The sequence below is a fragment of the Kogia breviceps genome, chromosome 17, assembly GCF_026419965.1.
Source record: "Kogia breviceps isolate mKogBre1 chromosome 17, mKogBre1 haplotype 1, whole genome shotgun sequence".
NCBI classification, from domain to species: domain Eukaryota; kingdom Metazoa; phylum Chordata; class Mammalia; order Artiodactyla; family Physeteridae; genus Kogia; species Kogia breviceps.
The window spans coordinates 65,913,338-65,939,502 of record NC_081326.1 but is presented as its reverse complement, the minus strand read 5'-3'; the positions used below and the strand labels follow the sequence as shown (position 1 = coordinate 65,939,502).

At 53.7% G+C, this 26,165-nt stretch overlaps 1 long non-coding RNA gene across 4 annotated transcripts in view; it reads right to left on the bottom strand.

Moving 5' to 3' along the window:
• LOC131743968 (uncharacterized) overlaps positions 1-26,165 on the bottom strand; it is a 405,600-nt gene that overhangs the window by 320,008 nt on the left and 59,427 nt on the right. Inside the window, exon 6 of one of the 4 annotated variants that reach the window (XR_010837566.1) lies at positions 14,825-15,133. The exons of 1 other annotated variant lie outside the window; for it this stretch is intronic. This is a non-coding gene — a long non-coding RNA (uncharacterized lncRNA). 2 more of the 4 variants (XR_010837567.1, XR_010837568.1) reach the window with 2 other exon arrangements.

Genomic DNA, 26,165 nt, shown 5'->3' with positions numbered 1-26,165 from the left:
CAACAAAGAGGCGGCAATGGCCACAGTCACACGTGGCCCGGGATTCATCTTGACACCCTGTGGCCTGCCAGCACCAAAGGGCACACACAGGGCCTAGCTCAATGGACCACGTTTTCTGATCATCCTACATGCAGGGGAAATCCTGGCTCGAATGGAGGCGATGGGGAGCAGAAACAACGAGGACACTGGGCTTGACTCTGAGGGACCGACAGGGAGGACGCCGGGGAAACCACCCGCCCCAGAACAGCAGAGCACAGGCACCCGCGCGGAATGGCCGGCTGGACGGGGTGGCGTGAGCTGAGCCTCCGAGTCAGGAAGAAAGGAGAGGGTATAAGAGTGACCCTGTATTTGCAGTCAGTCCGCCTGGGTTCAATCCTAATGCCGCCATTTACAACTTGTTGAATTCTGGCAAATTCCTTAACTGCTGGGAGCCGTCCTTCCTCATCTCTCACAATGGGGACAATCCGACTTCTCCATTAACATGGGGCGGAGTCAGCTCCAGAAGGCTGGATGCCCCTCTCTGAGTGCAGTGCTATAACCCAACAGAGTGTCACCTGCATGACTCTGCAGCCTCTCCCTTGGTCCAAATCCCCACTCGGCCACCTACTGGCTGAGGGATCTCTGGCAGATTACTTAACTCCCCTGAGCCTCAGTGTCTTCATCTGTAAAATGGGAGCGGTGATAACAGTATCAATTTCATAGCGTAGTTGTGTGGGTTTCAGGAACTGAAACGTGTAAAGACGCCTGGGAACTGCTCTAAACTTTAGCTGTTAGGATTACATAACCTTCAGTGAAACAGACAATGCTTCTTCCTAAACCGTCTATGTGTTTAGTATAGATTTCTGCACAGAGAGCTGAGTCCCAAACGCACAAACTGCAGGGTCACAGAATTGAAACACAGGCGGCATCTGAGGAAACGGACCCTCCCTTCAAGGCAGTGAAGAGACAGCCAAAGGCCCAAGGCTCACCCAACCGGGGACATTCAAATCCAAGTCGCCTCCAAAGGCCGGCTGCACCCCTGCCCCCTCCCCATCCGCCAACGTCCCGCCCCGAGCCGCTCCCATTCTTTATCCATCCTGAAACCAGCACCGCCCAGGGACCTGCGGTGAGGTTCAGTTAAAACAGTTTATGGGAAGGAAAGCCGCACTTTCTGTCTTCGCCGAAAGATAAGAGGAATCTGAGACCCGGATGGAGCCAGGAGGTCCCATGCAGCCTTGACCCCAGGTCACAACAGACACACTCGATTTCCCAGAGCAGGACAAGCGCGCTAAGCACGCCCGCAGATACATGGCTGGCGCTGGGCTCCAGCTCTACGGCTGTGCCTCTGGGCAAGTTCCTTAACCTCCCTGGGCCTCAGTCTCCTGTCTGTAAGACAGTGAGTACGTAGGGGCTGTAGTCATGACAAGAAGGAGCCCCAGGCAGCGCCCGGCTCACAGGAGCCTGTTCCTTGTGACTGTCGTCTCCCTGAGGCTCCAGCTCCGCACTTCACAGCGGCTGCAGCGGTCACGGTCTACAGCCCTGCAGAGCCTTTGCCAGGCCGGCAGGTTAAGCCTGGCAGCCGGGAGCAGCAGCCACTCTGCTGAGCGGGTCCGGGGTACACCAGGCAGGAGGCAGTGCTCCTGGAGGTGGGGGGTTGTCCCCAACACCCATGCACCTGGATCCACTCAGCTGACACACTGCCCAAAAAAGCAATGTCCAGATCAAAGGACCCTGGCGGTCAACCAGAGGGAGGAGTTCCTGAGAGGAGCTGGGCAGACGTGGAGCCCAGATGGGGAGGTCAGGCAGTTCCGGGAGTCCAGTTGGGGCCCCTCCTCTTCCCACACAGTGCAGAGCTGGCAGAGGAGCAGGTGGGGGTCCACAGGTCGTGCCCCAGACCCTCCCAGTGCAGGCACTGGGACTGACAAGCTGTAGGAGCCTGAGTAAAGCCCACATCCCCATCGCTTCCAGAGTCCTCAACTGCGGGGTCTTTGTCAGAGCTTCTGCACGCTAGCCTCCCCCACCAATACGTTAGCACAGGAATGCCTTACAATGATCTCTAATGCCCTCCACCACACACACACACACACACAGTCTCTCTACCTCCTCCTGGCAAGCTAGTACAGTGATTAACAGCACAGGCTCTGGAACCAGACTGCTGGGGCTGGAATACCAATGCAGCCACTTTTTAGCTGTGTGACCTCAGACACTGTACTCAGCCTCTCTGATCCTCCGTTTTTCTCATCTGTAAAAGGGGGCTAATTATAGCACTGCAATCCTAGGATGATTGCAGGAATTAAATCATATAACAGATGAGGCCTGATGTGCATTGCCCAGGACTTAACAAGCACTAGATGTCAGATCTGATTATTTGTTACTAATCTAATTACGATCATCAGGGAGCCATTTAATTTCACTGATCTGACTGGTATGGGCTTCATGGGGTATCAGTCCAACAGAGATTTACCAACGACAGAGAACAGTTAAGAAAATAGGGAGGGGGCTTCCCTGGTGGCACAGTGGTTAAGAATCCCCCTGCCAGTGCAGGGGACACGGGTTCGAGCCCTGGTCCAGGAAGATCTCACATGCTGCGGAGCGACTAAGCCCGTGCACCCCAGCTACTGAGCCTGCGCTCTAGAGCCCACGAGCCGCAACCACTGAAGCCCACGTGCCACAACTACTGAAGCCCATGTGCCTAGAGCCCGTGCTCTGCAACAAGAGAAGCCACCGCAATGAGAAGCCCGTGCACCACAACGAAGAGTAGCCCCCGCTCGCTGCAACGAAGACCCAATGCAGCCAATTAATTAATTAATTAAAAGAAAAAAGGAAAAAAAAAAAAGAGAAGAAAATAGGGAGGGATTAGACTCCTTTGTCAGCTTCCTTCAAGCATGACCATTTCAGGTCAGGATTTCACACTTGCCCCACAAAACGGAGGTCCCTACCCCCAGTCTGCAGATCAGCACACCAAAGCTCAGAGAGGCCCAGGCAACAGAGCAGGTTCCAAAGCTAGGAAATGTGTTAAGGAACAAAAACCAGCCTCAGAAGGGTCACCCCCGTTGTGCATGTTTTCATCACTCCGCACCTCTCAGCACCCCCATCACCCCGTCGCCCTCCCCAAAGGGCCAGGGGACACCCACACGCCGCTAACCACTCCCCCAGCCCTAATGTAGCAGAGCTGGCCTCGAGGCAGGGGCGAGGATGGACACGTGCGCGGAAGCCTCGGCGCTGGCCCCCTAAGCACAGCCTCTGCGCAACGCGCCCCCCCCTCACCCCCTGCCCTGCCCCCAATTAGAAAAACCTCTAACCGCTCTCCAGCCGCAGGCACACGGTGAGTCCCGGCCTCAGGGACAATCCCAGAACAACAATCCTAGAAGCAAAAGAGCTCGGAGGGCCCTGTTTCTGTCTGGTTCCAAAATCCTTTGGCCAAACAGTTTCCCCGCAACCTCCGCTCCAGATGGCTGGTCACTGCCTCCCAGAGGGCAATCCCTGTGTCTCTGCAGGGGCCGCCCATTGCCCGGCTTTCCACCATGCAGGCCTCCCCATTCCTGGACCCCCATACCCACCCCCCACACACCAGGCCCCCTAAGGACAGCACTGACCCCCAGCAGAGCGCCCAGTGGTTCTGAAAGGTCCACAGCACCCACTGAGCTCATAAATGAAAAGCAGTGTCCACGGTCACTCCCCAGACAGCTCCCTCCCCATGTTAAACCCGCATGCGCCAGCTCAGGAAACCATCCCTTGGGTGTGGGTGGGTAGTACTGCTCCCATTTTGCAGCTGGGGACACTGAGGCTCAGAGAACTGCCCGGTCTAGGGTCACCTGCTCGTAAGTAACAAGGCCACGGTGCAAACGCAGGCTTTCTCACTCTGAGACAGGCCACTTTATTAATCCCCTTGTATACTGGTTTCCTGCTGTCTCATCTGATTTAGGGAGGGGGAGGCATGTCTTTCTAGGACCAACCCTGAGAACACAGCAGACATCCACTTACAACCACTGACCGGTGCACAGTGGGAAAAGCAGCCTGCAGGATGCCATCCCCTTGAAATATGAAAAGTCCCAACCGGGTCTCTGGAGAGCTCAGCATTCATCCACAAACACGAACTGGCCCCACATTAAGGGCTTTGAGTACAAGGTGAGCCAAAACCTGGTCGTCCCACCAGAAACGCTCCCGGGCTCCTGGCAGAGACAGACCCACACGGCAGAAGCACATCAGAGAAAAGAGCATACAGGACAGAGCAGCTGGCCGTGCCAGGGAAGCCAGGAGGCCTTGCAGACCCCCCAAGCTGGGCTCAAAGCCAAGACCAGCAGGGCCTGGCAGAGGTGGAACGCCGCCCAGCAGATCTGCCATCTCCTCTCACCACGGGTGACGGTGGCGTACTTCACCCCCTTGCGACAGTGGCCCCTGGACAGTGGCGGCTCTCCCGTCTAAAAATCCCACCTGGACGTTTTTAACCAGAAGTCCCACCTCGGATTCAGAACTGCCTGGAACCCTACAGGACTGACAAGGCACAAGTCACAGGACCAGCTCTCCAAACTGCGGGCCGCCTTGAAAACACGAAGCCCAGCTCGCCCGAAACCAACCGCGTGTGGAAGACGGAAGTTTGGCTGGGTCTCGTGGAGTCGTAGCCCACGTCGCCTCAGCATATCACCCAGGAGAAAAAGAGAGGAAAGAGGCAAATGCCAGAAAGATGAGGTAGCCGCAAAATGAAGATAGAGAAGAGCCTGAAGGATGCAGGGCCACGGGATAAGTGAAATGGCATTTCCTCCTTAGTCACTGTCAGGCACGGGCCCAACTCCAGGCCAGCAAGGCTGCTGGAGCCACGTGAATCGGCCCCTTGTTCCTGGGAGAGAAACTGAATCCGGAAGAAGCTGGGGTGGAACGTGCCCATTCCTGCCCCATCTTCCTCTTCCTCAGCTCCCACCCCGCCCCCCCACCCGCTCCCCCCAAACACCCCCATATTCCCCATAAAACCCTGCCTCGGAAAACCCAAAATCCATGATCCCTCGGCTGATAACTTAGAAAACAAAATCCTTTAAAAGGCAAGGACTCCCAGAAAAATCCAAGGATTTCACATCATCTTCCTGCAGCCCAGGCTTCCTGACCCAAATCTGGTCACTTGAGTCACCTCCTAATAATCTAGGAGTCGTCCACTATATGACCTGAATCGGCTGTTGTAGGGGGTTTTCTTGTTCCCACGGTCCTGCCTGTCCCACCCCATCTCCCCTGCGGCCACGGGAACGACATGCCCCCAGCAAGCCAGCAGAGCCGGGGTACAAGTTCCCGTCCTCCCCAAGTGTCGGCCAGCAGGTCGTGACTCCCGGAGACACGGCGGGAGGACCAGGGACCATAAATAGAGCAGGCTAGTGTCACTCCCATCAGGCACAGAGAGCCAGGCCCCCACAGGGTCCCCTGTGTCCATCTGGGACCAGAGTCCTGGCTTTTCCCGCGATGCGTTTGGACATTTCTGGGGCAGGGGGCAGGCAGCCTGGGGAACGTGGTCAGGTCCCAAGGAAGGTCAGAAACCCAGCTCCAGCCTCACTCGCTGGGTGCGTGAACCCCTCTGAGCCTCCGTGTTCACACCCGTGACGTGAGACTCAGCATTCACACCTGTCGGGGTGGCTGGGAGAATTAGTGCAATCTTGGCACATCACAGGATCTCAACAAAGGGTAACAGATACCCAAGCACTGTACCATCAATGCCTACACATCGACGCCTGCTATGGCCACCGTGCCAGACCGGACCACTTGACAGAACGTTTGAGAACAAGCCTCAAACATTATACCACGGAAGCATCAGGAAAGCGCTGGCTTCTCCAGGCAGCAGGAAAAGAGTCCTCCCCTTCACGCCCTGCATCCTGACACCTGGGAGCACAGGACGCCAGACGTGTCCGTAAGTCTTTTCTCACCCACTCACCACACCACAGTCTGCTTAGCCTGAGCCTGAATTTCCCCTAATTTCCCCTTTCACCATTATTTGTGTTGCTGTCGAAGCATTTATCATCCTCGGGAAGATGCAGAACGCCAGTGCTACCTGAACTCAAACGCAATGTCAACTTGGAAACCTCAAAGCCACGTGGAGGTGGTGCTGCCTAGGGAGATGAGGCCTCAGGACAGCAGTGCGGCAACCTGTGGCAAGGCTGAAAGTGTGCCTGCGCCGTGCCCTGCATCCCTGGGGACACCTACGCGTGCACCTGGAGATGTGTGCAGGGGAGCCCACCCCAGCGTTGCCTATGGCCGCAGAAACCTGGAAACGACCCAAAGTCTACCACGAGGGGCATGAAGGATCAGCCACAGCAGCGGCACCACCCAAACATAATAAGGGGTGAAAAGAGTAAACTGCAGCCACTACACCCCTACATGAGGCCACTTCCATAAGAATTTTAAATATCCAAAGGGTGCCTCGAATGCCCTCCAAACAGACCAAGTTCAGAAGAGTGGTACTTCTATGAAGAGAAGGAAATGGAACGGGAGAAGAGGCCCTACAAACGTCCATTTTATCTCTAGGTTGTTTTTAATATCTACAAAAGCAATGATCCAAAGCAAACACACAACATCGTGTAACACTTGTGAATCCTGGGGTGGGGGGAATAGGGCCGTTGTTAAGCGGCCCTCTGTGGCCTCTTGGTTTGTGTTTCAGATCTGGATGATTCACATCACGCTAAGAAACCCCCAAACGCAGCAGTCACCCAGAAGGACGGAGCGGAGCAGAGAGCTGGGGGCACCCAACGCATCCCCAGAGCACCACTTCTTTAAAGGGAGGCGGGGCTGCCTGCATCCTGAACACGCCTCAGCGGTCTAGTGCCACTTGGCCTTAACCCTATGGCCTGTGCTCGGCCCAGTCACCTCTGCCACCTTCACACTCCCTCCCCGAGGAATCAGGCTCAGCCACCAACGCTGGGCTCTGAAACTCAACCAGACACGGCCACGCTGTCCAGCTCGCAGGCACCTTCCCAGTGGTGACTCATTCGATCCTCTCCACAAGCGCACGGGGGGGGGGGGGGGGGGGGGCACGAGGCAAGGACCGCCCCTTCATTGAAAGACGAGGAGCTGAAGCCTCAGAGAAGTGCGAAGAACAGCACGAGCCGACTCAACAACTGGAAAACAGGACGGTCTCAGAAGCAAACCGTCTCGCAAATCTGACCTAAGTCCGGGGTTTACTCTGCGTCAGGTTCCAAGAAGGGGGACTAGCCACCAGCTGGGTCTTACAGCTGAGGTCATCTAAATTTCACAATGACCAGCTTCACAGAGGAGGCGATGAAGGCCCAGAGAGGCCAAGCGTCCTACCCAAGATTACACAGCCAGGAAACACCAGATTTTCTAACACACCCCCATCACCTCCCTGGAGCATTTCTCCATCAGGAAAATTCGCTTTCTGATGAGGATCCTCATATTCCCCGAACATGCAACAAGGAGTTTCCAGGGCCCCCGGGAGAGCAGAAAGCTGGGAGCTTGTCCTGGCTAATGTTTATTTGTTTATGTCATCGCCTCCTGCTAAACCCAGTCCTGAACCTCTGAGTGACTCAGAGACCTCACCAGGAGCAGCTGCTCATTGCTTGGAGCCAGATAAGCCTCCACGGGGGAGGAGGGGAGGCTCAGGGCCGTTCCTGGTAATTAGGTGGAGCCGACCCCCTCTCCCCAGAAATCCCCACCCCCATGCGGAGTCACAGAGGGTAGCAGATAGGGAGACGGGAGGGAAAGACCCCCACTGCCAGCAACTGCCCTGCAAAACCAGCTATGAGCATGGCTGACACTTTAGCCAGACCAAGAAAGGGGGACCAAGCTTCTCCCCACCACCGCGGGTGCCAGCAAGGTGACAGGTGAGAAGAGAGAGAAGCCAGGGCAGATGGGAACACAAGTGCACGGCCAAGGCCCCGAAGCTCCTCGAAGGCCCACCATAGCCACCCAAGTCCCAGAGTTGCAGACACAGACAGAGCTGGACTCCAGCCTCCAGCGTCCTAACCTATGGCATGTCACTGCCTAGCTCTGGCCTCCAAAGCCTTTTCCCTGAAGCTTCTATAAAGCAGAAGCAGAGAGCATCTCCTGCAACTGCAGCCACCCACAAAACCGTGTTCTCTTTATCCTACACCACTAGTCCTTACTGAATAGAATGTATGGGTTCTAATGTCAGAATAATGAAGAAAATGTTCCCCCCTTTTTTTAAAGGCAACTGAGTCTCCTTTCACACAGCCCCTCACTCGGCCCCTCCTTCGGAGAAATTGAGAATCATTCCCCAACTTTCTCAAATATGCTCCCCTTCTCCCCCGATGGCCTGCCTTGCCTCTCACGTTAGCCAGGTTCAACAGGCGCCATAGGGAAGAGGCTGAAACTCACCCACGCTGACCCAGGCTTCCAGCGGCCAAGGCCATGGCCCTGCCCAACTGCGTGAGAGATTTTTTGTGTAGTAGCTATAAAAACCTTCCACTGCCTCCAAACCCGCTCAGGGATAACAGGGTGTTGGGGAAAGGGTGAGAGGTCAAGCAGAGACCCTCCTGGAATCTGCCCCCTTCATTAACTTTGGAATTCCGCAGGCCAGTGTTTTCTCAAGGCTTTTTACACTAAACACTCGCCCAGGAGGAGGGGACGGCCATTCTCACACTTCAGGCTCCAGCTGAAAAAGCTGGGACCTGGCTTCCCGGGATGAGGGAGGGCCAGCAGCCCTGGGCCCCCACGGGGAGGAGCTAACACTGAAGGAGCAAATACTCAGGTAAGAACTAGAGATTCAGCAGTGTTATGGTCCTGACTTTGTGGATGATGAAAGTGAGGCTCAGAGAGGTTTAGGAACTACAGCAAGGTCACAAAGCTATGAAACAGCAAAGTTTCACAACCTGGCTGTGTTTTGCTCCAAAGACCACAGTCTTCCAACAACTGCAGCTCTCAGCCAAAGGAGGGCAAGGATCTCCCAGCCGGTCCCAGGCACCCTGTGAGGTAGGATCTGGGCGCCCAGGCCTGCCACTCAAATTAGCACTGAGGCCTGTGTGTAATTCCGGGGCTGGAAAGAGCATCCAACACTGAAAACACTCCTCTGAAATGACACCTAAAGAGTCACCAAGACGACCCCTGGCTAACGCTGCAGCCCCTGCCAAAAGGCACGTGTCTTTAGGTTTTACTATGGGTCAGAGCATCAGAGGATGGCACATAGTAAGCCTTCAACAGATGTCTGCTATGCAAACGGTAAGAGAACCGACAGTGTGAAGGTCTGTACTTTCCGTAAAACCCCAATGAAAGCACCATCCATATGCTGCTTAACAAGCCTCATATAAAGACTACATCTTGGGCTTCCCTGGTGGCACAGTGGTTGAGAGTCTGCCTGCCGATGCAGGGGACACGGGTTCATGCCCCGGTCCGGGAAGATCCCACATGCCGTGGAGCGGCTGGGCCCGTGAGCCATGGCCGCTGAGCCTGCGCGTCCGGAGCCTGTGCTCCGCAACAAGAGAGGCCACAACAGTGAGAGGCCCACGTACCACAAAAATTAAAAAAAAAAAAAAAAAAAAAAAAAAAAAAAAAAAAAAAAAAAAAAGACTACATCTTGTAACAAGTTTTTTTTAGTGTTTATATCCAGGAGGAGCCTCTCACTTTCAAAGACAAACAGGTTTCCTTCATTTAGACCAAGGGGTAAACTATAGTCTTTGCCAGTCCTTTTTTTTTTTTTTTTTTTAATTTATTTATTTATTTTTGGCTGCATCGGGTCTTCGTTGCTGCGTGCGGGCTTTCTCTAGTTGCAGCGAGCAGGGGCTGCTCTTCGTTGCGGTGCGCGGGCTCTAGGCGCACGGGCTTCAGTAGTTGTGGCTTGCGGGCTCTAGAGCGCAGGCTCAGTAGCTGTGGCACGCAGGCTCAGTAGTTGTGGCTCGCGGGCTCTAGAGCGCAGGCTCAGTGGTTGTGGCGCACAGGGTTAGATGCTCCACGGCATGTGGGATCTTCCCAGACCAGGGCTCGAACCCGTGTCCCCCACATTGGCAGGGGGATTCTTGATCACTGCGCCACCAGGGAAGCCCCTATTGCCAGTTCTTATAAATAAAGTTTTATGGGAACACAACCATGTCCATTCATCTACATACTGTCTATGGCTGCTTTCCAGACACAAAGGCAGAACTGACTAGTAGTGACAGAACTGTACAGCCCACAAAGCCAAAATTATTTACTGCTCAGCCCTTGAGAGAAAAGGTTTGCCAAGCCTTGATTTAGACACAAATATAACCTGCTCAGTGTGTCGTGCTAACCAGGAACTCAGAACTAAACTTAATGTTCAATATTAGTAACTCACGCATCTTCAGTGGTCTTTATTTCCATAGGTCTGTATGTTTTGATCCTCTAATTCCATTTTAACACTTAGTTTAAAAATAGCGAATAATCCCTGAGTGCTGATTATATGTCAGGCACTGAAATAAGGCCTTCAGTATGATCTCTTATTTAATTCTCAAAGTAAGCCCATAGGGTAGGTAATATTTATCCTCTATTTACTGAGGAGAAATGAATGAAAAAGAAAATGAATGAATGGGTCATGGATTGATTGCATAGTGGTAATATTTACTACTTCATAATCCAATCCCAGAGAGCAATACAGGAGTTGATTGGAAAACTTTGGTGCTCAATAAGTAGAATAGAGTTGGCAGGGCTGAGATCAGTAGACTTTGTCAATTCGAGCAGAATTATAGGATTATAAAGCACTATCATTCCGAGATTCTTTTCCTTTTCAATCTAGCTTCAGTCTGAACTGTGCAATCGTTTCATCGTGAATCTTCTGGATTTAGGGAGGATCACAGCGGACTAAACAGCACAGTGACATAGAGCTACTCAGGTCAGTCTGAGGAACACTCCGTCTCCAGTGATGTGGCCAGGGCCACACAGCCAAAGTGCCATCGAAGCAAGGACATGTGCTCCAAATCTACCCCTCTGCAGGAGGGCTGTGTCCACATGTTGCTACCTTAACATTTTTGCAAAATTGACCTTTTTTTAACTTACATAACTACATCCTAAGCAGTAATATCTGCACAATCCCAGGTCTCCTATGCCAATCATGGTCTTTTTCTAATTCCAGTTAAAATAAATATAAAACAATTTTTTTAAGTTTGCCCCTCTATAACCTAGAGGCATCTTGTACACCTCACTGCACTCTTGAGAACCACAGGCCAAGCAGGAGCAGGGAGGCTGAAAGCTGACAGATCGGAGGACATGCCAGCTTCTCCGCGCTCTCCTGAGATAATCTTGGTAGTTTTCCGGATCTCTCTGAACCTCAGTTTCTTCATGTGTAGAAGTGGGGTTCCACCCACTTCCCCAGGTTGGAAGATTAATCAAGCTTTGCTAAACACCATCCATTAAGCAACCCCATGGCTGTTCAGTGACAAGCCCGGTCTCCAGACTCAGCCTGTGCGGACCCCAGGAGCCCAGGCACCCCCCCATGGGAGAACAGCCAGGCCACTAAGCCATCTCCAGGAATGCTGGCTGGGGTGTCCGTGGAGGTGGGGGGCAGCCCTGCATCCCCCAGACCCTCCCCTGTCAACTAGAATGTGTGCTATCAATCACCACAGGGGCCTATCAGTTAATTACTTTTTTTTAAAAAGGTCAGGCATGCTCTAGCAGCAGTCTGGGGTAACAGGGCTCAAAGAAAAATGGGTTCTTCCAAGCAGCTAAAAACAGACTTGTGAGATGATATTAGGCCAAGCAGAAATGTGAACTGGCCACACAATTGCAAAGGAAAACCTGGAGGAGCCCATGTGGACCCAGAAAATGGCAGCATAGCAGCAGCACCAGGCCCACCAGTACCCACAGCACCGGAAGCGTCCTGGTTTACACCTGTCTTCCCAGAGTAAGCGCTGCTGCCTTCACTCCCAGGCTACAAGAGAAATTAGACAGTTTCCCTAGCAACGAGGGTACCAAGGCCCAGAGAACGGAGGTCATCTGCCCAAGGTCACACAGCCACTGGGTACTAAGAAGGGAGTAGAAGCTGTGTCTCTCAGTTCCAAGCCGCGTGAACCAGCAGCTCTGGAATCAGTGAGAATGTCTTCCAATCCTGCCTGTGTTCCCTGGGGGAGACCTGCTTTGCCTGTCTGGGCTCCCAGGTACTTCAGCACTAAAAGAGACTCTTCTAGTGCCCAGCCCATAGGTCTAGTCTGGGGCTGGAATGGAATAAGGTCTGCCACGTGCCCTGCACAGAACGTGGCTTACCAAATGGCGATTGTTCCTACATCTGTGCCCGCAGGGTGCACCCTCGCAGACACGGGGCAGCTGCTCGGAGCAGCCAGAGAGGGGGGAAAGCGGGCATCTTGCTTCTCGCCGTGACCATTCTGTGCCTTCCGGTGCCCAAGCCCACCCACCCCCTCCCGGGAGGAGCGTGAGATAACCCAGACCACCACAATGGGGTGATTCTAGGGAGTAACTGATAAAAGGAGAAAAAGCAGGGCTGCGGGCCATGTGATAAGTGAGGGCGCAACTCTGCAACGGGAGGGCGCGGGGAGATGGCGGAAGACATGCGAGGGGCCTGGGAGGGCAGAAGCGGAAGGGGCAGTGCTGTGCCTCAGTGTCCCCGCTCACGTGCCTAGCCGAGCCCCTCACGTCCCCAGGAAGAGCCCTGACGGCCACTGCAAGCCCCGCCCAACCTCCCAACCCTCCAAGGACCCCCAGAACCTCAAGAGCCCGCCCCGGAGGACTCCTCCCCCTGTCCTGCTTGGCCGTGGACAGCAGCGAGCATAGCAACTGTCACCAGTTCCTCCCAGCGGACCGTGGACCCCTGGGGGCTGTACTGTGAGCCCAACCTCACCTGGTCTCGCCGCCCAGCATGGGGCCTGCTTCCTCCATACAGGGAGCAGAGTTCTTACTGAAAGCCTGTCTCTCACAGGTGACAGAGAGGAACCCCGTCCTAAGGACCCCAGGAGCTCTCCACACCAGGCAGTGCTACGTACACACACACAACACACAAACACAACACACAAAAAAAGCACACGCACCACACACACATGCACCACACACACGTACCACACACACATCACACACAACACAACACACAAAAAACACATGCACCACACACACACAACACAACACACACGCACCACACACACCACAAACACACACAACACATACACACAACACACACAACACAAAAAACACGCACAACACACAACACACACAACACACACAACACACACAACACACACAACACACACACACAACACACCCTTCTCAGCCTCCTGCTCTGCCTTCTCTTGTATAAATCACCTTGGGCGAGTTACCTGGCCGCTCAAAGTTCTCAGCTGTAAAATGGGCGCACCGCCGTCCGCCGGGGGAACTGTTGGGCTGATCAAGTTACACAGATGCTGAAAAAGCGAGTCTCCCTCTAGTCTGTCCTTTTCACAGCCGCTGAAAGAGAAGCACTGAATCCCCACCTCATCTGATCAACTACGATGCAGTAAATAAGAGGGCTGCTGTGTGTTTAGGCTGTGAACAAGGCACGCATGTCTCCTGACCTCAGATGACCTTCTAGGTGGGAGAAAGACAGGAAATCAAATACCCTGCATAAGTGGTTATGATATTACAACGCACGGAGGAGCTGTGGACCAGGACAGCGGGGAATAACCAGAGGGACACTCCTTCCACGAGGAAGTCAGGGAAAGCCGTGCCCAGAAGTGCAGTCGGGCCTGAGCGGAACTGCAAAGAACGCAACCAAAATCGAACCCCAGGCACCGCCCCTCGTGCCGTCCTGGCAGCCAAGTGCCAGGTGGCCCCAGGTGACCTGAGCGCACGGGGCACTGGCTGTTGGAGCTGCCACTCTCCTGTGGGCAGCCCAACATCCCTCAGAGCCACCAACCTCTAGCTAGCTGCCCGGTCGGGACAGCTTGTCAACTGCAGAACTGCCAGAGTCCTCCGTCGCTGGGCCCAAGTCCGGCTGCCCCCCTCCCTCACGCGGACGGGAGGCTCCCCTCCCTCGCCCGCTGCCGGCCGGCCACTCGCCTTCCCGTGGGCTCTGGGGACTGGGGCCTTTGACCAACTGTCCACGCCAACCAGCAGTTCCCAGTTCAAAGGCCAGCACGGCCCACCTGGCTGTGCTCAGAAAGACTTCCACGGCCCAAGCAACACGCCTCCTTCCTGGAAGCCTTCCCGCGAGCAGCCACGAGTGACCTTCCCTAGCGCGCACTGAGCATCTGCCGCGCGCCAGGCACGACGCTGGCTGTCGGCACGCGCACGACTATTTTAGGACCAACACCGACCCTGTGAAGGACGACGATAGGTCACCCCCACTGAGTCGAGAAGGGCAAGGAATCCAGCAGTCACTTGTCCCGCGCCACTCCACAGATACGGGTTACAGATTCCAACCCAGGCCCTCTGGCTCCACAGGCGCCCAGCAGACGCTCAGTTCTTGCTTCCCAGCCGTCAGGACAGAGCCAGAAAATCCTCTCCCCGTGCCTACCCTCCCTGTTTACTCTGCAGCGTCTTAACTGGGTAACAGTCGTGTCCTCATTCACCCTCTCTGCAGCAGGAGATGTGCCGGGCACTACACAGCGTCTTGGAGACGCAGAGCCACGCGGAAGAGGCCCCGGCCTTCAAGGCACGTACGGTCTGGTAGAGGAGGGCAGACACACGAACCAGGAAAATCAGTAGAGGGTGGCAGGCACGATGAGAACATCAGTGACGGCTCCTTGGAGGCACCTTTCCGTTTCCATCTGTGCCCCCCCCGACACCCCCGGCACGACGCCAGACACGCAGAGTGAGCTCGTTAAATGCCAGCCCCTTCTGAGAGCCGGCCACGTGGTGGTGACCTCTCTCCCACCAGCCAGGGAAGCAGCACCCGAAGCCCAGGCGGGCGCTGGACAGAACACGCGAGAGACGCGTGAACAAGGAGGAGACAGATGGGCCTTACGTTTCATAGGGAGCCCGGCAGCGAGGGCAGGAAGCTTCAGTGCTCCGTCCACCAGGGGCATCCGGGCTGCAGGAATCCGCGAGGCGCGCAGCCAGGGCCTTCCTAAAACCACCTTTAGCATCCAGAAATGGGGCGGTTGTGTGTGTCATCGGAGAGAGCGCTGCCACCGGCATTATTCCTCGGGCGGCCGAGAATCACTGCACGTCCACACGGCTCCGAAAAATCCTCCAAGGAAGCTCCACGCAGCTGACAGGCGCAGCCGTCACGAGGGACCATCTTTTTCATTCCTTTCTGGTCAAAAGATCAAGCCTGGGGATGGGAAGGAGAAAAATCCATCTTGTTACAATCACGGACCCAGAGCAGCAGCTACTCTTCCTTCCTGACGTTTGACCTAATACGCTGAGAGGGGAATCACTAAAATTAAGGCCCCGCAGCTCTGACACTAAAAGAGAGGTGAGGCCAGAGACGGGGGGCGGGGAGTGTCCTAGAGGCACCAAAGCCCTCTCTCACCAAGGGAACTTTCCACTGCTTAGGGTTCCTCCTTAGGAACTATCCAAGTAGGGCAAAGGGGCGGAGGTACGCCCATTGTAAAGAGGAGGACAGAAAGTTCCGGAAAGGTTAGGTGGCTGGCTTAGGGAGTTACCGGCACAGCCAGGCCTGGCACACTGCCCCGGGCTCCCCTGCAGGGCCCAGAGGTCCCAGCTGAGGGGGTTTGGGGTCAGCTGGTAGGAAGTAGTTCTCTGTTTTGTTTCTCTTTAAAGATAACCACAAAGCCTTGGCATCCTTCCAGGCCTTGTCCTGTGCTATGAAGGTCTTCAGGGGCACGGCCTGGGGCCTGTTCCTTTTTTATCCATCCCTTCATCAACTGCTGAGCGCCTACTAGGTAACTCAGTACTGTTACAGCTCTATGGGGAGACCTTGGTCTCCTCATCCTTACTCTAAAGGCAACTGAAGAACAGACGGACCCACAATGCTTAGGGCTTTGGGGGCTCAAGAGCCACCTACCCACCCACGATAACAATACCTGGCCTTACGGAACAGCGGTTACCCTTGCTAAAAGCTCTGGCCCCCATCCGATGCAATCCCCAACCACCCTGAGACTCCTGCCCTTATTTTCCAGATGAGGAAAGATAGCCATAGACAACTAGAAAGAGTGGAGCCCGAATCTGAGCCCAATCTGTCTCCTAAGTCTGCGCCCTGATCCGGGATGCCTACCTGAAGGGCCGTTGATAAAACTTAGTTCTAGACATTCCCCCTGCATAGAATCCTCGTTTAATCCTCACCACAACCCTATGTGTTATAGAACATTCTCATCTGACTTCAGAGATGAGAAAGCTGAGGCCCAGACAGCTTAAGCCACTTGCCCAAGGTCACACAGCTAGAAAAACCACAGAACAGGGATTTGAAATCAGGCAATCTGGCTCCAAAGCCCACGAGCTCGACCAGTACACCAGCTGTCATCAACAGCAACCACTGCTGCAATTACACAGTCTCCAATACTTAGTGGCATAAGACAACACAGTTCATGAGCTTACAGTTCTGGAGGCCAGAAGTCCAACACAGGTCCCACTAAGCTAAAATCAAGGTGTTGGCGGGCTGTGTTCCGTTCTGAAGGTTCTAAGAAGAATCCGCTTCCTTGTCTTTTCCAGCTTCTAGAGGCTGCCCACATTCCTCGGCTAGGGGCCCCTCCCTCCATCTTCCTCTATCACAGCATCTCTCAGACCCTGTTTCCATCATCTCATCTCCTCTGACTCTTCTGCCTCCCTATACCACTTTTAAGGTCCCATGAGATTACACTGGACCCGCCCAGATGGTCCAAGATCATCTATCTCAAGGTCCTGAACCTTAATCTTATCTGCAAAGTCCCTTGTGACGAGTAAGGTAACATATTCACAGGTTCTGGGGACGATGACATGGGCATCTTTAGGGGTCATTATTCCATCTATCGTTGCAACCACACCAAAGGGCATCCATCCTCTGTGTTACTCATTCTTCAGTGACCAGAGGTCAAACAGTGAGTCCCCTTGTTCCATTTAAACTGGCCTGACAGAGCTTTTAGACCCAAGAGAAAGATGGGTTCAAAAGGAAGCTTAAAAGTCTAGATGTCAGGCCCCAAGACAAAAGTACAGGAGACTGGTTTAAACATTAGAGTTGGAAGTCAAGCTACCAAATTTACTAGCTATGTTACTCTGGGGAAATATTTTTCAGCCTTGGTTTCCTCATCTGTAAAATGGGAGTAAATCACATCTACCCACTTCTTGGAAGTGCTGTGAAGCTGACATGAAATAATCAACATAAAGCACTCAGCATGTTGCTGGGCACACACTAAGAGCTCAGGGTCAGCCCTTATTTCACACATCAAACGGAGGCGGCCTCCCACCCGTCAAGGGCGGTCTGTCCCGGGACCCCTCACACCCGCCCCTCTTTCCTCCTCGGCTCCGGCCCAGGAGCAGCACCGCACCAGAACGTTAGGACCGGAGTCGGGTCAGCTGAGAGGAGCTGCTTACAGGAGAGGAGCAGGAATTTATGGCACCAGCCCTGGTTAATGGCAGGGGAGAGAAGGGGGCACACAGTCTGTTAAATGTTTACTGAGGCCCACAGGCAAACGTGAAGCCCAGTTTGTTTTGCTGGGGTTGGGTACATTAAAGCTCTGTCACCTGCGGAAGAGTTATTCCATGGTCTGTTGGGTATTACTGCAGCAAAGCGGTGGTCCCTGACCAGGGGCAGGGGCTGTGCTGATGCTCTCGCAGGAAGGCAGCTCTGCCACGGACTCCACCTGCAAGAACGCAGGATGCAGGGCGCCACACACCATGGCTTCTAGGACCATGAAACAGCAACACTTCTCCCTCAGGGAGCAGTTCTGTTTCCTCTGCTAGGTGACTCCTTTTGGGTCATTTGCTCTTCCTGTAATGGACTAGCCAAAATTTAAAAAGGCAGGCGGGGCTTCCCTGGTGGCGCAGTGGTTGAGAATCTGCCTGCCAAGGCAGGGGACACGGGTTCGAGCCCTGGTCCGGGAAGATCCCACATGCCGTGGAGCAACTGGGCCCGTGAGCCACAACTACGGAGCCCGCGCGTCTGGAGCCTGTGCTCCGCAACGAGAGAGGCCGCGACAGTGAGAGGCCCGCGCACCGCCATGAAGAGTGGCCCCCGCTCGCCGCAACGAGAGAAAGACCTCGCACAGAAACGAAGACCCAACCAACACAGCCATAAATTAATTAATTAATTAATTAATTTTTTTTTAAAAAAAAAAAGGCAGGGAATACCCAGGATTGGCTTGGCTGGGGAAGTGGCATTTTTCATACAAGCTGGTGCACAGACATTCGGAAGAAAGAAAGACAAACAACCACTTTGGGAAGCTGTTTTGCATTATCCACCAGAGCTGAATATATGCTTGACATATTCCACGCTTAGGTATAAACTCACAGAAATGCGTACCGATGTTCGCCAAAAGATATGTTGTCGGATGTTCACGGCAGCACTACTCATGACAGCCACACACTGGAAACTACTCAAACGTCCCCTCAGCGGGAGAATGGATACTACACACACACACACACACACACACACACACACACACACAGGAATATTACAGAGCAACGAGAATGATCTACAACTGCACGTAGCATGTGAATACATCTCACAAATGTAATTTTGAGTGAAAGAAGCCAGACACAAGGGAATGCACTGTGATGTCATTTATATTAAAAACATAAACATGTCAACCTAATCTATGCTGTTAGAAGTCAGGACAAGGTCATCTGAGTGAGGGGGGAAGGGACAGTCGGTGACGGGAAGGGGTCAGGAGGGGGCTTCTCACAGGCTGGCAGTGTTCTATCCATCCCGGGGGCGGCTACACTGGATGTCTTATCAAGTTGTTCTATATGCTTCTGATATGTGTGCTTTTTTATGCATGTAACCTCAATAAAAAGTTAAGTAATGTTTTTTTTTTTTAATGTCTCCCGCGCAAGTACGTTTTCTGGAATACCGAAGACGTGGCAACACCCGCTCAGGCCTGGGAATGGCCCCTTCTAGGTTTCTCTGCCTTGTACTTTCAAGCCCTGCTGCCTTACAGCTGACCCTGCCCCGGGGAGGGTGCTCAGGGAAACACTTCACAAATAAGCTCGCTCTGGCCTAGTGACACGGAATTTGACATGGAATTGCCCCACAAGAAAATACAGCCCCTGGCCCGATTCCCTTGGTTGAGTCTGTCCCCTCTTAGCCTCTGCCTCTGTCAGGCCCAAATGGGTCAATTTCGTTCTTGACCCTCCCTTCCCAGGTATTTCCAACAGCTGCCCGCTGCCCAGTAGTGAACATGCTGAAGAAAAACGAGAAACAGCTTGCCTCTATTTCCTACCCAACACCAGGAAAGCATCTTTCTAAAATACCAGCTGCCCCTAAAGATGGGAGGCACAGAGGAGTGCTCTGGGAATAGGAAGGCTTAAGGGATCCTGGGTTGGCAGAGACTGGAACGCACAAAGCCAGGTCGCGCAGCCCCCGGCGCCGACACTGGGAGACAAACACAGTCTCTCTGACTGTGATGGTGGGAGCCAGAGAGCGTGTCTCCTAGTGTGGGCTCCAAGCCCTCTCTCTGCTTCTGGGTCTCCTGGACTCCGTGTGTATGTTTTCTCTCTCTGTCTTTCCCTCTCTTGCAGCAGTAATCAGTCAGAGTGTTCATTTTAGTAGGAGCAAGAGTCAGCAGATGCTGACCGCCCCACCTCTGAAAGCTACCGGAGTGGGGAAGGGGGCCAGCTGTGGGGAGGATGGACCAGTTCCCCAGGGGAAGGAGCCAGTCAGTAAAGCTCGCACCATCCTAGCTGGCCTCGCTCTCTCTCAGGTACGCAAGACTCCATCCACACGGATGCTACCAGGCAGGTGTCTGCTTTACCTTTTTCTGAGGAAGGGAGCGGAGGTAATTTCTCCAGCCGTGCCCGGATTATTTCTCAGTGACACCCCGGGAGCTGGGGTCTGCCTAACCTGGGGAGATAAAGCAAGCAGATTTGTTCCCAGGGAAAGCGGCAGCTGTCCGACTGCTGACTGACTCTATTTTTGCTTCGTTTCAGTTTCTCCCCAGTGTGTGCTGGGATGACACGGTTCAGCTGCCTTGGAATTTCCAAGCCTTCCAGCCCGTGCTCCCCCTCTCCCCCGCCTCCCACTCGCCCAATTCCTCACGCAGGGGATGGGGGCTCGGGGGCCAGATCAACCCGGGTGGGAATCGCAATGGGGTCAGTCGCTCTCTGGCCACAGGCACAGCCCTTAGGCTCTTTGGAAGCGTCTCCTCACGTGTTGAGTGAAAACGAGGAATCGAAATGCATGTCCCCTGGGGTTCGTATGTGGAGGAGACTGTATACAAAATGCTCAGTGCCCAGACCTGCCCACGGGGGCTCCTGACTCAGCAGAAAGTCAGCATCACCTCAACCGTCCTGATCAGCCAGTTCTGTTGCTTGGGAGATGCAGACTGAGCCCTGCCCCTCTCACCAAAGTCAGCAAGGGACTGAACTTCCTCTGCACTGAACCGTCTAAGGCCAGGCACCTCCACCGGTTAGAGCCATTCTTCAAAAACTCTGACATTCGGGTCCAGTCAGGCTCCCGGAGACCTGCACAGCCCTTGAGAACTCAGCAGAGGTTCGATAAATGTTGGCTGGAATAGGAAGTGACTAATCATAACTGCTGCACATTGAATGCTCACAATGTCAGGCATGGTGCTGGGAGCTGGAAATCACATCAGTCGAGAAAGACAGGATCCCTGCCTTCAGGGAGCTTTCAGGCTACACCAAGAGACCCAGAGATATGAACGGGCAGATGCTGCATGGCCGTAATCGGATATGCTGGTAATCGGATGGCCGGGTTCCCACGGCAGGGCAGTGGGTGCTCGGCAGAGGAGGAGAGGCTGGGCCACGCTGAATGTGAGAGGCCCCGGCACGACAGAGCACAAGAAACCTTGGAAATAATCTGGTTCCTCACTGAACGGCTGAGAAACAAGGCCCAGAGAGGTAAAGTGACTTGCCCAGGGTGGCCTAGCTAAGACCTGTGGGATGCAGAATAAGAAGCCAATCTTGAGCAGAAAGGGTGAGCTGGGCACACGATGCCTGGGAGAGGCACTGCTCCTGAAGCCAGCGTGGCCAGAGGCCGGGCAGAGCAGGGCCATACCACCTGCAAGCTCGCTCCAAGAGCGCTGGTTGTCTTATGTTGTGTAACCTCGACAATGCTGTGAGGTAGGAACTCGTTTTCAAAGGGGGACACTGGCGCACAGCAAGCTATACGGCCAAAGCCATGCGGGAGTCGGAGACCCTGAGATAGGAGCCCTGGCACTCTGCCTCCACAGCCTTTTTTTGCCTGACAACTAGGCTGTCCTGCCTTAGAACGGGGATATGGAGGGAAAGACCAGGGGCAGGGTGACAGGGTAAGAAGGTTCTGGAAGACAGAGTTGGGGAGGGCTCTTGGGAGTTTGGTGGCTAGAAAATGCAATGAACAGACTCCCAAGGCATCAGTGTCCACTGCCAGGAACCGACCAGAACGCCCCGACCCAATGGCCTGTCGGTGGGCCCCGGGCCTTGCTCTTTTCCCGAGGTAAGCGTCTCATGTTGCCTACAACGTGCTGCTCCAGAAGGCTCCTCGTCAGAGGGGGACGTTTGCCCATCACATCATTCCCACCAGGCTCAGGGATGACAGGGTGGGAGTGCAGCAGTGGGTCTCCCCAAAATAACTGACCCCTGACTGCTTCTCCCCACCTGCAGGTGAGAAGACAAATGGTCCTGGAGAAACCTGGGAGCAGCGCCCACACAGGCAGAACGTGATGGCACCACACTTGTCATAGACTGTCCTACAGACCCGCCTGTTTCGGGGGTCCAGCTGTCTTGATTACAGATCCCTGGGATTACTTCACAATAGCTTTCTTTTTCATTAACTAGACCAGACCAGAGAGAAATAGCACCAGCAATTTTAAGAAAGAGAAAGAGGCAGGCAGACAGATGGATGGATGGAAAGACAGCAGGGTGGGCGGGAGGGAAGCCGTGCCCAGCAATGACCAGCGTTTTATAGACAAACAGACCAGGGTGAGAATTCTAGCTCCAATGCTTACCAAACAGCTGTGAAACCTTGAACTTCAGTTCTCTGAATCTACTTGCCTCCCTGCAAAATAGGTCCTGCCTTGCACAGTTAGGCGGGAAATGAGAATTAAACTATACAAGCCCTTACACGTAATAGGTCCTCAATAAAAGAAAACCTTCCATTTAATCAGCTCACCTCCATGATCCTTTACACCCAGAAGGTGATTCAGACACTGAAATGAGCTGAGAAAGCCATGAACACTTTCCTTCTACAAATGACAAGCCTTCAAAGTCTTTTTCTTTTCTTTTTTTAAGTTCCTTCTGTTTGCTTTTGCCCATAAAGAACCGCAGGGAAAGGTCAGCAAAGACCCAACTGTCAGTCAAATCCCAGGAAGAAAGGGGACAAAGGGACACGGAACTGAGCCGCCCAACAGTGACTAAACAGACAGTTCTTTACAGGACAGCAGAACCCACCCTTGAAGACTCCAAATAGAGAAGCTCTAGGACGCATTATGTTCTCCAAGAAAGTGACTCTGAAGGAGAGTCAAGATTTCACACCCTGCCTGCAAAGAGCTTCCAATCTCATTAAAGCAACAGGGCTACGGGAAATAAACAGTCCACTGAAAGGCTGAGCACACAAACTGCGGTGGACGTGCTCCAGGACCTCAGGGAGCCCCGCGCGGGATTGGAGCTGTTTTCACGGATGGATCATGTGCAGCCTGAGAGGTGTACGAGTTGAGAAGATGGGAAAAGAGGCTCAGGGTAGTGGAAGGGGTAGAAGGAGGAAGACGAGAAACAGCCTTTATTAATCGCCAGTCACAGAAGAGGCCCTTTCTCATTCCCCCATTTAATCCCCATTAATGCTGACAACCTCCGAGACAGGTCTCAAATCCCCAAATTACAGAAATGTCAGCGTGGAGAGGGAAGGCATCTCGCCTATGGTACACAGCTTTCAAGGGGTGGAACTGAACTCGGAACCGTCAGACTACAAGTCTCCTCCAGATCCATCACGACACCAAACCCTGGCCTTGCTTTAGGATTTGGGTCATGTTCCCAGCACCCTGAGCTCCCGGGCTCTCGGGGGCTGGGGACTGACTTCCTCTGCATGAGCTCGTTTCCTCAGAACAGAGCTTTTCCACCCGGCAACTCTGCTGCACCTTCCCTCCCCACCCCGTCCCACGGCTCCATACATCCCATAATCATCACCTTTATTCCAACCCCTCTTATTACCCGGATTAGCTGGGCTTCCGGGGAGGTCGCGATTGTGACTTTGGAATGCACTTCTGACTTTCACGGGAAAGGTCTTTCCTTCAAGTCACATGGGCACATTTCACTAAGTAAACTCGGGGGGCGAGCTGCCTGCCCACGGGACACTGGGTAAATCCAAAGTGGCAATAGTGGGACAGGCGGCAGAGGTGACAGAACAGAAATCCAACAGACTGGGTGTGAGGTTCGGGAAGTGATCACCGCTGTGCTGTCACGCCAGTGCTCCATGGAAGAAGGGAGTAGTTTAAAATATCCAGCCAGTGGTGAAGGAAGCGTAGCAGCTTGCACCTACCTCTCCTCCTTCCCCTGCACACCAAAGGCAAGCCCCTCTTCCATCCCAACCCGTAGGCATCGGGGGTCAGGAGACAGAAAGTACGTGGGCAACATGAACATTATCGAGGGAGAGAAAGGAGACGGAGGGAAGGAAGGTAGAAAAGGAGGAAAAGAAAATTTTAAAATAAGCAGCAGAAATTCAAACGCATTAAAAACATATCAGAATCGTAGTCCAAATAAAAACCCTGACTCGGTGAACTTAAGTCTCCAGAGCTCCGTGGGAACTGAGTGGCATGGCATCACAGCATCCATGGCAAGTCAAGTTCAACATCACACACGTGCACACACACGCACATAACACACACACACACGTACACGCACACACACTGCTGTGGGGGGGGGTGTGTGTGTACGTGAATCACTCCATATTTACCTAGTGCCTTCACGGTGTGACTTTCAGTACTAGGCACCCAAAAGGTTTCTCTGGGCCAGTGGGTCTCACACCTGAGTGTGCCTAAGAATCACCTAGGGGCTTGTCACAATACAGACACCACCACCACCACCCCCCGCCAAGGTCCACCCACAGCAATTCTGACCAGTAGGCCTGGGGAGGGGTCCACTCTATAGGTGCCTCAGGTGACAGACATGCAGGGTGATAGTGATGTGGGGTGAGGGTGATGCAGGATTATACAGTGATGCGGGGTGATGTAGTGATGCCGGGATGCCGCAGGGCTCACTGGACAAGCTCTGTTCCTGGGGGCTAACTGCTCTCTCTTCAGCGTCAGGCCTTTGAGATAAAGTGAGGCTGTGAGTGGTTGTTGCTGGGAGGGAGTGAGGGGGTTACCCTTACTGAGCATCCTCCTGGGCCAGCCACGAGCTGGGCTCCTGGGGCTCAGGGTCTCACTTGGTGCGCATCCACCCACCCCTCCGAAGCAGTTACTGATGCATCTTACAGATGAACAGCTGACGCTCACCAGGGTGGCTTGGCCAAGGTCACCTAACTAGGAAGTAGCAGACCTGGAAACTTCCTTTTGTCTCCGAGGGGGGGGGGGGGGAGATAAAAAGGAAAAGAATACACTCTAAATCCTGAAAACGTGGAGTGGTTTAGGGGAGAGGAAGGAACTGGAAGAGGAAAAAGGAAAAGGAGAAGAGTTGCCCGAGCACTTATTGCTCACGATGCCTGTGGCCGGAGCTCTTCTAATCCTTTGGATGGGCTCCAGGTAGCATGCAGCCCCAGCAGACCCCCTGGACCCCACAAACCATAGCAACGGGAGGAGAAACGGATCCCAGATGGTTCAGGAGGGGACGCTGTGAAGCTAAAACACTCTGATTTCTCCCCCAGTCACCACAGAAAACTCAGTACAGCTCACAACACATCTCATCACTTCCTGCTTCCTCTTACAAACACACAGGCACCCAAAGGGTCATGTTGAAAGAAACCCGCACGTTGAGCGCCCAGCGGCACCTCAGCATAAGCCGTGAGGAGGACGAGGACCTTCCTTTGAGGATGAACAGGATCGTGGACACATCTAATCATTGGTCTCCCAAACCTGCAGGATGACAGTCAACTGCTTCACAGTCAGGCTGAAGGTAATGCCCACGGCTAATATTTACCGATTGTCTTCTAGGCAGCACACACCTCAAATTGGTGTATTGAAAAAAACCGCAAAATCTATAACACAGGTGGTAATAAGCTGAGCTGGGATTGAGGTCCCAGGGTCCCAGCTCTTAAAGTTTCAACTTTAGCTACAGCCACCCCTGAGGTCTGAGCACACTGGACATGTCACTCACTGACTCTCCCCTGGGCCTCTGCTTCTGCCGTCTTTCCAACTGCTCAGCCTTCTTGGTGAACTTCTACTCATCCTGCAAAGCCCTTTCTCTCACTGTGCCTTCCCCCATCTTCTCATCATCCCCCTGTGACTTACAGCTAAATCCACTGCTGCCCCTTCCCCAGCGCTCCCACCGCATAAAGGCAGACACCATATCAATTCAATTCTCAAGCCTGTCACCTCTGGCCCGTTTGCTCCGGCACAGCGACCCCATATGTGGAACTGGGATGCTCTAAAAGCACACAGGCCTTATTCTCTCCACGGTCCTAGTCCCACACTGAGCTGCCATCATTTTATCTGAGCTTTCTCCATTACAAAGCTGTGGGTGAGCAGCTTGAGGATAGCAACTGTGTTATCCTTAAGTTTCCCAGAATCCAATCCTGCAGCTGCTTAGCAGCTAGTAGCTGCTCAATTAATGCTCACGCTGGATAGTCATCCACCGAGCATTTACTGCAAAGCTACTGTGTCGGTCACTGTGCCTGGCCAGAATGATGGAGACTGTTTTTTTAATGGAGAGAAGGCAAAAAGATTCCAAAGGAAAAGTGAGCGGTGCTGAATCACCGATTAACGGAAGGAGTGGAGCAGGGAGACTCTGGAAGGGAAATATCCACCTGGAGACTCAGGCTCTGGAATCACAACAGCCCACTTGCATCCTGTCTCCTTAGTCACTGTGCACACCAGGAGGCTTGTTTATTAGCATTTTGAAGCTTCACCTTCCTCCGCAGAAATTAACACCTGCCCTTATAGGGCTTCATAGGGCTGCTGGGAGAATAAAATGAGATAACGCAGGCAAAGTGCGCGGCGGGGCCCGCACACACAGAAGGTGCTCAGCACGTATTAGCCATTATTACCAGCTCCAGCAGCTCAGGAACTGAAAGGCAGCCAATGGTTTCTCAGCAGCCAAGAACACACCTGAACGACAGACCT